We start from the raw sequence: 12,150 nt of genomic DNA on the forward strand, positions 1-12,150 counted from the left end.
TGTCCTTTTTTCTTCCAGGCAACATCTTTCTCACAGAAGAGATGTTGCGAGCCTGTATCTGCTTTATCATTATTTACATAAGTGCTCGTCTGAGCTTCAATCTATTACTCCCCCTGCCAAACTTTCATTAAAACAATCGTCTAGCTACAGCCACTATCAACTATTTCTTACACTCTCTATATGTGCCTAAATCTAAGTGCAGATTCCATGAACAAAGCTTATTTCCTAGAATTGCTTTGTTCCGCTTGTTTGCTTTCTAGCTGACTACAACAGGGTCATTTTAAGTCCAATACAAACAAGTTCTTGTTGAGCCGCGCAATAATCTATTTTTACCTCATTTGCACAACTAATTATTAATATGTTGATAAGTCGTGACTCCATAAAAAAATGTATTTTGAACACATACGCACACAGGGTTTTACTAAATAGCATTCATTTACCCCAACTCGATATTCTGTTGTCAAAACTTCCAAGTCGGCAACTCGACATTCTTTCAAGTTGACTTACACACAACTACGTACGTGGTACGCCTTCTTCCAACTCATTCGACGACAGACGATGCATCAAACTCTGGTATCAAGCGAATCTCGAATCTGTCCATTTTTTAAGTCGCCGCTTATAAATGCCGAAATATTTTATAATTAAAAGAAAAAGAATAGTTCCCAGCGTTCGTACTGCTTTCTACGGTCCGGCCTACTCCGTTCGGTTCCAAGATCTCAATTTCCCCGCACTTTCGACTTCAGGTTTCTTATAACGTCTTTTTGGAACGAAACCTGATTGATATGCAAACGAATGCATATCAAACTGCATGCACGCGCTGCATTCTCACATTGATACGATGCAAACATTTTTAAAGACAAAAGACATTTAAAATTTAGCCGGTTATTAGACAAGCAGGGCGAGCAAAACGAATGGGAAACGATGTCCTTCAGCGGGCAAACGTTGACGATGCTGTGCTAACCATTGCGCTACATTTCTTTAGTGTAGCAGACAAACCATTATTTGATCTCTAATCTCCATAATTAGCGGGTGTCCAGCCGAGGTTAGTAACACCCAACCGTTACCCAAGGGCAGTACAATTAGCGAGTATTTGAATAAAAAATTAACGCAATTTCTGTGGATTAAATGTTTTGAAACGTTTCAGAAAATTTTGTTTTTCTGTTTTGACAGGTCCTCGCATTTCTATCAGTGGCTTCTTCCGTCAGTCGTAGGTCAGTCACTCTTCAGAGTGAAATAGCATTTTTATTGCTAACTGCAACTATTGAAAGGAGACACTGCCGATGCAATCGTCTATCCGTATAAGAGTCAGGTACACCCTAAAAGGGAGTACCACATCTCACGCTTTATCCAGTTTTGATAGAGTTCAACACCGGCTTCGAAACCTGGTAGGTGATGCCCTTTTCTCTTCTCTGCAACATCTGTCCTCACAGAAGAGACGTTGCGAGACTGTCTCTGCTCTATCGTTATTTTCATGGCAGGTGCTTTACTGAACTTCAATCTATCGTTCCCTCCTTGTTAAACTTTCACAAAAAAAACACTCGACTAGCTACAACTCCTACATGCGATTTCTTCCACTTTCTAACTGTGCTTGAATCTAAACGCATGCTCCCTGAACAAAGCTACTTTCCCAGAACTGCCCGCTTGAGGAACACTGTTCCGCTGGCCTACTTCCCGGTTAAATACAACATGTTAGCCTTCAAATCTAATGTAAAAAAAAATCTTGTTGAGTCGTCCCCATAAATAATCAAACTCTGCTCAATTTGTACCATTAACGATTACTATACGACCATCTTACATTCATTAACCTTCGTCCTCCAGTGGCCGTCGGGCCTTATATGTGGTGACTCCCTTGTAAAAAAGAAAGCTCTGCACAAGCCTCTCTCCGTGGATTGGGTTTCTCACGGTTGTGAGTCTGTCACCTTGGTCTGTAAAAGTATTTCCAGGATTGTTATGCTTAAGTTTAAAATACCGCTGGTCTATCATGCTTAAGTTGAAAATATAAGTTCCGTCTGTCTGTCACGTTAAGGTTTGAAATAGCATTTCCGTTGATCTTTCACACTAAGTTTGAAATAGCATTTTCCCTGGTCTGTCATGCTTAAGTTTAAAATATAATTCCCGTCAGTCTGTCACATTTAAGCTTAAAATCACATTGTCATCATCACGTTTAGCGTACATTTGGAATAGGCGCATCTTAAGAATTTGGTTTCTACGCTAAAGTTTAAAACATCGTTTTCGTCAGTCTGTCACGTCTAAGTTTGAAATAGCATTGTCACCACTATATGCGCAGTTTGAATGGACGAATCTGAAGAAAAAAAAATATATATATATATATATATATATATATATATATATACATATATATATATATAAGTGAAAGTGTCCGTCTGTCTGTGTGTCTGTGTACATTTCCCTACGCAATAACCTTTTCTTTTTTTTTCTTTTTTTGCTCAACATACACCTCACAATACCGGGCAACGCCGGGCACCCATGCTGTCTGTGTATCTGTGTACATTTTCCTTCGCAATAACTCTGTTAATTTTCAGTCTACAGACTCGAAATTTGGTATAAAGGATACTGAGATTTGGGGAAATCGATGTGATCGAGTTTCGGCCAGAAATTTGGCTGTTAAGGGGTCAAAGTTCAACGATTTGACCTTTGAGAACTCTACCTAACTCCTCCGACAATTTTAGGTCTACACACTTGAAATTTTAGATATATGTTCCTTGGACATGGATCTAACTTAATAACTTGATTTGATCCCAAAACAATGAATTTTAAGGGGTCATAATAGGGGTCAAAGTTAAAAAATTGACCTGTTTTGGGTTGTTTTTTTTTTACTCAGCATTCACCTCCAAACACTCGGGCAACGCCGGGCTGAAATGCTAGTATATATATAAAAGTGAACGTGTCTGTGTGTGTGTCTGTCTGTGTGTGTACAGTTCACTAGGCAATAACTCTGTCAATTTTTAGTCTACAGACTCGATATTTGATATACAAGGTATGGAGATTTGGAAAAATCGATGTGATCGGTTGTCGGCCAGAAATTTTGCTGGTATGGGGTCAAATTTCAACGATTTGACCTTTCAGAAGTCTACTAAACTCCTCCGATAATTTGAGGTCTAAACACTTGAAATTTTAGATATAGGTTCCTTGGACATGGATCTAACTTAATAACTTGATTTGAGCCGAAAACAATAAATGTTAAGGGGTCATAATAGGGGTCAAATTAAAAAAAAATTGACCTTTTTTTTTTGCTCAGCATACACCTCCAAACACCCGGGCAACGCCGGGCGCCCATGCTAGTATATATATATATATATATATATATATATATATATATATATATATATATATATATATATATATATATATATATATATATATACTTGTTTAATGGAGACAAACTGAAATAATCATAAAACATTTATAGCAGAATGATTTTTCTTTTTAAATTTTTCAGATGAGAGAAAAGAAACGCTCGAGAAAATAAATCCGTCTATTTTATATACTTGTATTAATCCGCCAATGTATTTTACAAAAGGTTAACCTTGAATAAAGATAGTCTTACAACATGGCATCTCTATCTCTATTCCATTATACTATTATATAAAAAATATATTTGTGTGTGCCTCAGTTTCGTTCCGGTGTTTTTACTTCATTTTTTTTTTTCGTTAGGTTTAATACCTACGGTATTTCTGTTTATAATAAATAAGAATGTTGCATTAATTAAAATATAATATTTATGCGTATTTTACGACGCTGTTATTTGGTCAACGCTGGGGAGTATGCTAGTTTATTATATAAGGGGCTAATGTTTAGCTAAAACTTGAAAATACACAACAAATACCCACAAAGTTGGTATCTTTTAAATAGAGAAAACCTCGGATCTATAATATCTAAAAAAAATAAATAAATATATAACGAGGTGAATACTTTGAAAAGCAAATTTATATAATTTAATGTTATCAAGGCGTACATGCATCTTTTTATGCTATCATAGGAAGGAAAGTATCTCTGATTTTTACAGAGTTATTCCCCTTATAACAACTTGAGTTATGTGTGTATATGTCCAGAGAGAGAAATAGGCTGGGTGAAGAAGAAAGATTGGGTGGGGTTGAAAAGAGAGAAACGGGAGAGGGGGGAGAAAGAGATAGAAGTTATGTCATACTTTTGCCCCAGGCAATGCCGAATGGCCCTGCTAGTACGAGTATGAAGAAAGGCTAATTCCCTATTTACCGAACCGTGGTTTCTAGGAAGTTTCTCGGGTGTGATCAGCCGCTGACAGGAATACCCGAAAGTAGCCCATCGCGAAACGTTAAACCGCTACGAGAAAATTATAATGAAAAACAGGAAAAACATAGAAATAAAATAAATAAGATTCAAGCATGTATCTAATCCTAACCTGCACGATTAAAAATTATTAAATTATCATAAAATTAAAAGTAGCTTTCATAGATTCGTATTGGCTAAAAACAGACAGCGCGTTCGTAAAGAACTGAGGAATGCGTTGCCGACCTTTTTCCGGTTATTTCCGTCAGCTGCCGAGCCCGAGCAAACTTGGTTGAAAATTACGGGTCGGCAAATGCAGAAGCGCCAAAGAAAGAATTCCTCACTGTTATACTTACTTTAGTTTGATCCTTTATTCAGTTGTGACGTCATGATTGCGATGCGCCCCGATGGAATCACCCGGAAGAGAAGCCTATTAAAAAAAAGTAAAGAAAAACTGATTTAAAAACTGAAAAACAATGAATAGAATGTAGTAGCTGTTTTCATGTTGTACTTCAGCTTTTGTGTCGTCGGTGGATGGAAGAGAATTCCTTCTAGACTGAGGCATTTTTTTTAAATTTGTTTCCAGTCTAAAGTGCCCTTATTTTCCCTGCATTAAAAACCGATGTTGTGTATAACTCTGCTCTCGTGAGGAGGCAAGCAAGTAGGAACAAACGTTGTGCGTTGAAGCATGGTACGGAGATTGCCCTGCAGATTTTCCAGAAAGTGAAAGTGAAAGTACAAACTTAAGAAATCGAAATTGTTTTTAGAATCTTTGAGATTTAGATAATTTGGACTACTGTCTTCACCTTCTACGTTATTCTCACTACGTTTCGGCAGATGTACGCTCGCGCCTTCTTCAGTTACCTCTCGTTAAATTCGCAAATTCTTATGGCAGAATTGGAATTCTTTTAGTGTTGAGACGATTAATCGGAATCGGAATCGGGAATCGGAAAAATCGGAATATTTGGGAGTGTCGGAATCGGTATCGAAATCGGAAAAATTGAGACCTATTTTCCGATGCCAAAACGATTCTTTTAATTGTCTTTTTTATTTGATTTTTTTTTTTAAGTAAAATCTTTCATTGCTGGTAATAATGATAAAGTAATAAATATTTATTGATTTTAAAAATACCAGTAAAACTAAAATCGGTATATCATCCTCCACTAATGTCTTTTGACGTTTAGGAAAATATCTGCATATTGACGATGTGTTTTTACGAAAATCAGGGAAAATACCAATGCTATACTTAAATAATTAGAGATTTATAAAGAATCAGAATCGGTAATTGTATCGGAATCGGGATGTTAGCCCGGAATCGGTAATTGTATCGGAATCGGGAAAAATATTGGAATTATCCCATCACTAAATTCTTTATATAGAACTCAAAAATCTATGCAAAGTTTAAAACGGGCGCGTGGCGCAACAGATACAAGTGCTAGGTTACAAAGCTTTCTAGGGATTTAAGTTCAAATCCTCAGTGCGAGTGATGTTCAAAATGCAGTTACAATGGGTCTTGTTTATTATTTGCCTCTATTGCTTGAAATCGAACAAAGTCATCCGTTTCACAACAAATATATTTTCAAATATTGTGCTGATATTCTATTTACTTCAATTTATCCATCTAGTAGAAGTCTTACAATAAAGAGGAAACAAACTCGAGAATCTGTGCAGTAATGTTGGATGCTCCGATGAACTACAAGCCCTTGTACCCCCTCTACGTGAATACTCCTGGCAAACCCGGCGAGCAGCAAAATCTCACCCTACACAATAGAGATCCCAAGATGTAAAAAAGCCTTCTACTCTAATAGTTTCTTCCCCAGAACTGCTAAACTCTGGAATTCTCTTCCGGTTTTCTGCTTCCCCAACTGTACTGACATGCAGAAGTTCAAATGTAATGTGAACAGACATCTTGCTGCTCAAATCCCTACATAGTTTCCCTGCAACTTATGGCTCCGATAGTAGCCCACTACATCAAAATGGCACTGTGCCTGGTTTGGAGTGAAATGGTTGGTTGGTTGGTTTTGTTTTACGGCGTATCAACCCTTTTCGGGTTATTTAATGCCGAATCCAATGATTTTGAAGAAAAAAAATTTTAATAAAATATATTTGTTGTTTTCAAGTCGGTTTCTATTTAACCCATAGTTGGGACCCTAACAGGTACTACCACTGCGGGTCAGAGTGGACCTGAGAGCAACGGCAATTAAAGGTTGGTTCCACACTCCCCAAAGCCCGTAAGCTGGGGCCTCATCATTGGATATAGTTGGAGGTCATATTCAGGACCTTGGGGTGAAAATGAAATTTTAAAAAAATTAGAATGGATGCATGGCCCAACAGATGCAAATATTTTTAATCCTCAGTACGAGTGATGCTCAGAACACAATCACGATGGAACGTGTTTATCTTGCCTTATTATAGATTTAGGGCGAGTGGAAAGTGGATTTACATAAATTGGGGTAGCATTCTTTTTTTGTATGGTCAATATATTTTTCTTTAAGTCTAGGGTTAGGGTTAGGGTTGGGTTAGGGTTAGGGTTGAGTTAGGGTTAGGGTTGGGGTTAGGGTTAGGGTTGGGTTAGGGTTAGGGTTGGGGTTAGGGTTAGGGTTAGTGTAAGGTTAGGGTTAGGGTTAGGGATGGGGTTAGGGTGAGGGTTGGGTTAGGGTTAGGGTTAGGATTGGATTAGGGTTAGGGTTGGGGTTAGGGTTATGGTTAGGGTTAGAAGAAATTAACTGATTAAATATTTGAAATAATTCCTACCTTTAATTTAAATTCTTCCTAATTTTATTAGGATTAATTTTTTATGTATTCATTTGTCGCCAGTATTACTATAATGTATTAACTATTTATCCAATATATAGAATAACTCTAATAAAATATAAAGTACCAACTTATATATATATATATATATTTAATTGTACAGAAGTTCAGAAAAACATTGGTACCGTCGGTTTCTGTACAATGTTTTTCTGAACTTCTATACAATTAAATAAATAAATATTAAGCTCTTATATAGAAAAAGTTATTCTTTGTAATCGGGCACTTTGTTGGAATTCTTTCCCCAAAAAACAGTAAACAAATATATATATATATATATATATATATATATATATATATATATATATATATATATATATATATACCTGTAGAAATATATTTTCTTATAATATATACCAGTCCTTATTTAAAAATCTCAATATAATTACAGAGCAATATAGTGAATAAGTGACAAAAAAGTATATTCCAAAATTCATGGTGTTGACCAACTTACTATTTATTCCTTTATTTCAGTTGACATTTACAATTCTTCATAGTATATGTTTCGTATCGCAAATTGATTGTTGCTATTTCTTCTGATGAGTTAAGGGCATAATAGAATCACTGATTGATATAATAATTAAGTGATTGATTTTGCGCTACGAAACAGATACTGTCAAGAATTGTAACTGTCAACTGAATTACTGGATTAAATAATAAGATGGTTAACACAATGAATTTTGGAATATAGTTTTTGTCATTTATTCACTATATATATATATATATATATATATATATATCAGTGGCGTATCTAGGGTATGGCAGGCATGGCCCGTGCCATGGGCGCCACTCTGACATGGGCGCAAAAATTGCTTGACAAAAATTAAAATTAGTAGTTAGGTATATCTAAGGTATAAATTATTAAGAAGGGGCGCACATTCAAACTTTGCCATGGGCGCCATTTTACATAGGTGCGCCACTGATATATATATATATATATATATATATATATATATATATATATATATATATATATATATATATATCAGATTAAAGGTATTCAGAAACCTATGAATTAAAACGAGGTTATTAAGAGTGCTCAATAAAAACGAGACAAATATATTATTTTATTTGTATAGACAAATATTACATACTCGCTATACTAAACATACCTATGTTTCAGAGTAAATTGGTTCATTAAAAAAAAACATCTGTTCCTCATCAGGAGAGACAAATAAAGCTCATAACTATAAGATGATAGCATGTTTAGTGTAGCGAGTATGTAATACTTGTCTATATAAATAAAAAAAATTATATATATATATATATATATATATATATATATATATATATACTAGCAAATATATATATATACTAGCAAAAGTACCCGTCGTTGACTGGGTCCAAAAACAGAAAATGGACTCTGATTTATGAAAGTATGATAGGTTATGAAAAGGAAGGGTTGTAAAGAGATAGCTTCAAATTTGGGGGTATCAAAACCAAAGCAAAATATGATGAAAGTAAAAATAAAATAGATAAACCCCATAATTTATTATACCATACCTGTTCACACTGAAACACTTATCACAATATTCTGTGGATCTATATTAAAAAACCTTGTTAAATTTTGTGACATATTTCCATTCTATGGAGGTCAGGCACGAACGAACACCCCACAATTTTATAATACCATATTTCTTCAAACTGAAACATAATTATCAAAGTATACTTACGCAGATAGATATGAAAAGTCTTTATTAAAGTCTGTGCCTATTTCCATTCTATGGAGGCCAGGCGTGAACGCAGACCCCATGATTTTATTATACCATCCCTATTTAAGTTAAAACATACTTATCAAAGTATTCTTATGTGCATCTATATCAAAAACACTTGTAAACGTTTTCTTTTTTTAATTTTTAAATTTTTTATTTCAATACTTTGTGGATCAGGCGCGAACGCAGACTACACAATTTTAATGAACCACCGTTCTGCCAGATCAAACATACCCATTCCTGTGTCTCGATAAATCTTCTATCATTATATGTAATCAGTTTTTTTAAAATAGTCAACCATATAGGGGCTGATTCGTGACCAGACACACACACACACACACATTCAACTGTATATATATATATATATATATATATATATATATATATATATATATATATATATATATATAAGTTAAAAGATAAGTCACTGATTAGAGATCAAGTGAATTATCCTGTTAGATATTGCACTGAGGTAATACTTTCAGGATAATCCTAGCTAAAAAGGTAAAGCTCAATATTTAAAAAATAGAGCAATATATAAGTTTAATTACTAAAGTTAAATTTGTAGATTAAAATATATACACATATATTTAAGTTACGAATTTATTGTTTGAAACAAGGAATATATGGAGAAAAATTATATTTATTTCCTTAATCCATGGATTTTCAATAACGGTACTTATCATCAGAAATGAAATGAAATGCAATTAGCAAAATGTTTAGTTATGAATAAACAAGTATTTTGTTTTTCAGCACATATATTGAAAATGTTATTTGGATGGTGAATAAGAGTTATAGAAAAAAAAAAGGATTTCATACAACCTGGGCAGCCCATTATCAGAATGAGTTTAATAGTTTCCGGGATATTACTGCCAGGTTGAAATTTGATATATAGTGTATTCGGACCTTTCGATTTGGTTTTTAACCGGCAAAATTGCTGCTAAGAAGTCAAAATTGAAAACAAAACAGCTGGCCTTGGCTGAGTAAGTCAAATAAAACATTACTCATGCTGTTACTTTTGCACATGCGCAAAATTAAACATTCATAGCTTAAAGTCGTTTAACTTTTAAAATTCATATCCATCTATCGATAGCCCAGACGGTAACGGTGCTGGAGAGATAAATAACCATAAAATCTGGAGTGTTAAACATTTTGGTTTGAATTCTGGTGGATGCTACCGAAGACATATTTTTTATAACTGTTGAAAACATTACTATATATCGGATAATAAACGATAGAGAATTGATTCCATAATAATAAATGAGTTTATGCATGAATTAAAATATAATATTTATGCGTAGTTTATGACCGGGCAACTCCGGGCGGCCTGCTAGCATGTCATATGAAAGTATATACTTGAAGCGTAAAATTGCAAAGAAAACCAGTTTTACATGTGATGAGAAATAACATTTGTAACAGCTCTTCCCGCTCTCTCTCTCTCTCTCTCTCTCTCTCTCTCTCTCTCTCTCTCTCTCTATCTATCTATCTATCTATCTATCTCCCTCTCTCCCTCTCTCTCTCTATCTATCTCTCTCCTCTCTCTCTCTCGCTCTCTCTCTCTATATTTTTATCTATCTCCCTCTCTCTGTCTCTTTCTATCTATCTCCCCCGTCTCTCTTTCTCTTTCTATCTCTCTCCCCTGTCTTTTCTTACCCACATCCACACATATACATATGTGGAAGTGTTTCTTTGAAATATACCATTTTTCATATCTACTTTGTGTTATCTTACTAACTTACGCATACATACACGCATCACTATGCAGACATTAGAGAGAGTTTAAATACCTACTAGACATCATCCTCCATGGTCTTTCCTATCTCTTTACCGGGGTTTATCAGGACAACCTTATATAAGGATACTTCATCTTATAAGTAAACCCTGACCAAATATTCGACACTAGTTGAACGCCCGACGTTACCCGGTCGTACAATACGCTTAAACATTATATTTTAATTAATGCAGATTGCGTATGTATTACTATAGAATCAAGTCTCTATTGAAAACTAGCGGGCGGGGAGGGCGGTTTTGTCCGGTCGTAAAATACGCTTCAATATATTTTGATTTGTCCAGATTTCGTATCTATTATGAGTCATGATTTCGAAAGTAAAAAAAATGTATTTAGGTACCATCAGCTAGAATCGAAACCGAAAACAAAACTGTAGCATTCAAAGGTGGTGACGTTACTACTGTACCAACGTGACACACATATAAACTGCGTAAAAATAAGTTAAGGTGAATATACAAAATGTATAACGATTTTTTTTTCAATTTTGACCCTCTTTCTGACCCTTTAAAAACTATTTTAATTGGTTAAAGACCCATAATGACGTGTCCATAAAAAAATCCAATCATTTGAGGCCCCTAGCGCCGCTCCGCGACTTTTAGTTTCAGAAGAGATACAGTTTGAAAACATGGAGACAGACAGACAGACAGACATACTGAGTTTTGTAAATTAGATTATATATTACGGTTAATAATTAACCCCGTAAACTAATTTACAAAAAAAAAAAAAAGGTAAAAACAATAATGATAATGCCGTATATCAAATTACGTCTGCTTTTTTTTTTTCTTTTTTTTTTTTTTTTTTTTTTACAATATCCCGTCAGTTTCTATTTGGGGTTGACGATCTTAAAAATAGTCTTTCTTCTAAAATAAACTACGCACCAGGTGCGCTTGAAAGCCAAATTACAACGTAATAATACGAACATAAACAAATATTTTTTTGTTTAAAATTATAATTTAAATATACTTCGGAGTCAAACTCCATCCTCAGTATTTTGTTTATTTTTGTTTTTGTTATTTTTTCTTCTTTCTTTTCCTGTTTAAAAAGTTGGAGAAAGAAAAGAAAAGAGTTTACTTTACAACAGGGCAAGAAAGAAGAAGAAAAAAAGAAAAAACAAAATACTGAGGATGGAGTTTGACTCCGAAATATATTAAATTTATAATTTCAAACAAGTAAAACATTTGTTTATTTTGGTAATATTGCGTTGTGATTTGGCTTTCAAGCACACCTGATGCGTATTTTATTTTATTTTATTCAAATTAAATCAACGTTTCTATAACGGAACTCACACCTCTGATGTAGTCTTTCTTCTCTTATAGATAAAAAAAAAGTAGAATTGTTTTACAGGAGGATATTTTACGTTGCACTGGCAAAGCTTCCCACGTGTAACTTAAAATATTTCCTTGTAAAAATTATTTTGTCTATAAGAGAAGAAAGCCCGGATTTTCTTTCGATTTTCGATACTTATTGGGTGAATTTCTGTACAAAACATATCTAAGAACACTGCCAGACATATAAATTACCTTTATGTGAAATTTGCAAAATATAGGCTCAGCCGTTTCGGAACCTATA

The 12,150-nt window shown here is 34.3% G+C and overlaps 1 protein-coding gene across 2 annotated transcripts in view; it reads right to left on the minus strand.

The window, feature by feature from the left end:
• LOC145239995 (uncharacterized) overlaps nt 1-12,150 on the minus strand; it is a 201,648-nt gene that overhangs the window by 34,377 nt on the left and 155,121 nt on the right. For both annotated transcript variants that reach the window (XM_080103578.1, XM_080103579.1), the window contains one exon: nt 4,626-4,699. The gene's annotated coding sequence lies outside the window, so the exon portion shown is untranslated. The remainder of the gene's footprint in view (nt 1-4,625; nt 4,700-12,150) is intronic.

This window comes from Euprymna scolopes, chromosome 19 (genome assembly GCF_053919585.1).
Source record: "Euprymna scolopes isolate OS-2025 chromosome 19, ASM5391958v1, whole genome shotgun sequence".
In the NCBI taxonomy this organism is placed as follows: Eukaryota; Metazoa; Mollusca; class Cephalopoda; order Sepiida; family Sepiolidae; genus Euprymna; species Euprymna scolopes.